Source organism: Tupaia chinensis, unplaced genomic scaffold (genome assembly GCF_000334495.1).
Source record: "Tupaia chinensis unplaced genomic scaffold, TupChi_1.0 Scaffold000272_1, whole genome shotgun sequence".
In the NCBI taxonomy this organism is placed as follows: domain Eukaryota; kingdom Metazoa; phylum Chordata; class Mammalia; order Scandentia; family Tupaiidae; genus Tupaia; species Tupaia belangeri.
Genome location: NW_006159754.1, coordinates 5,975,034 through 5,976,910, shown reverse-complemented (window position 1 = coordinate 5,976,910; position 1,877 = coordinate 5,975,034). Strand labels below are relative to the sequence as shown.

The window sequence follows — 1,877 nt, the reverse complement described above, 5'->3', positions numbered from 1 at the left end:
GTTGGTCTTTGGTGAAGAAAATATTGAATGAACATCACGTTCATGCAACCTTGGACTTGATCAAGGGCAGTATGACTGTGTGTACTACAAAGAAGACTTTTGATCTCTCTGTCATCATTAGGGCCAGAGACTAAATAAAACTGTTAGCAAGGAGTGTTTCATTTGAACAGGCAGTACAAATTCTTCAGGATGACATTGCATGTGATATCACTAAATTAGGATTTTTAGGCAAGAAATAAAGAACAATTTGTAAAAAGAAGACAATGGCTTATTGATCCCAAAGGATCTACATTGAAGGCATTGAAACTCTTAACAAACTGTTACATTATGGTTCAAGGAGACACTGTTTTAGCTGTTGGACCTTTCAGTGGATTAAAAGAGGTTCAAAAAGTGGTCCTAGATATATAAAGAATATTCATCCAATTTATAACATTAAAACCATAATGATTAAATGAAAGTTGGCAAAAGATTCTGAATTATGACCACAAAGTTGGGAAAGATTTTTGCCACATTAGAAACACAAAAATGTTCATAAACACAAGGAACCAAATGGGGGGGGGCGAAAACTGTGGAGAAAGAGTAGACATCATTCCCACCACCACAGCCAGAAAGTCAGATTGACGAAGAATTGGCTGGTGGTGAATACTTTTGAAAGTCAGTCAGAAGAAGTGACAGAAGATGGAAACAATAAAGGCTAAACAAGCAGAAGCTCTCAGTAAGAGACAAGAGGAAAGAAACAAAGCTTTTATTCCACCTAAAGAAAATCCGATAGTGAAACCTAAGGAAGCTTCTACTGATACTAACATTGATGTGGCTCCCATCAAGGAAATAGCTAAGGAAGCAAAAAATAGGAAACTGGGAGTTTTTACAATTGAAGAAATTAAGCTTAAGATGGAAGCAGATGAGGGAACCAGCAGTTGTCTGGCTATTTCGCTGGACTCCCACGTAGTCGACCGCGGTTCGTGTCCCGGACCCGGTGGCTTAAAAAACTCATGATGGGCGCGTGTGCGTGCGTGCCCAAGATCCTGAGAGGAGAATGGAGGAGAAGGGATTGCAGCGTGACCATCCCCCCTGGGGGGGTGATTTCTCGCTTTCTGTCTCTATGTCTCTCTCTGTCTGTCTGGCGAGCACACGCTCCCTACAGTGAAAATCTCTCTCTCAAAAAAAAAAAAAAAAAAGATGGAAGCAGATGAAAAGAAAAAGAAGAAAAAAAATAATATACAAAACCCTCTGAACTAGAATATATAAAGCTATCTCCTTTTGTAAAGGATTTCGAGACATCAGGGCATTAATTGCCTTACTCATGAGTAATAATACTCTCATTCCTTTCTTCTGTATTTCTTTGTTCATAGAGCAGTGTTCTTTATAAATCTAAATTATTGTATTTTATACTTTTTTTTGAAAACAAAACTCTCTTCTGTGTACAAATTATACTTTGTGTATGTTAATTATAATTAATCAGTCCTAGGTAGATTTTGCCTTAGCATGAATTTAGGAGTGATTTTTTTAGATTTTTTAATATGTAGATTTTTAGAATGTGACTGTTATCTGTTACATCCAATGTCTGGTGCCATTTGTTAGTCTTTAAATATAATCATATTTTAGCATTTGGTTTTGAGAAAAATAAATGCATATTTTTCAAAAAAGAAAAAGAAAAAGAAAAAACCATCATACAATTTGTCTGGAATTATAAAAGATCTTGTATTGCCAAGCAATCCTGTGCAAGAAGAATGGAGTGGGCAGCATCTCACTCCCTGACCCAAAAATATACTATAAAGCTGTGATAATCAAAACAGCATGGTATTAGCACAGAAACAGAAAAGTGGACCAATGGAAAAGAATAGAGACTTCTGTTCTGAAATAAACTGCCAAACATA

General features: G+C 36.3%; 1 pseudogene; it reads left to right on the top strand.

The window, feature by feature from the left end:
* The window catches only part of LOC102479005 (KRR1 small subunit processome component homolog pseudogene), a 20,949-nt pseudogene extending 19,293 nt beyond the window's left edge, over positions 1-1,656 (top strand).
* The last annotated feature ends 221 nt before the right edge of the window (positions 1,657-1,877 follow it).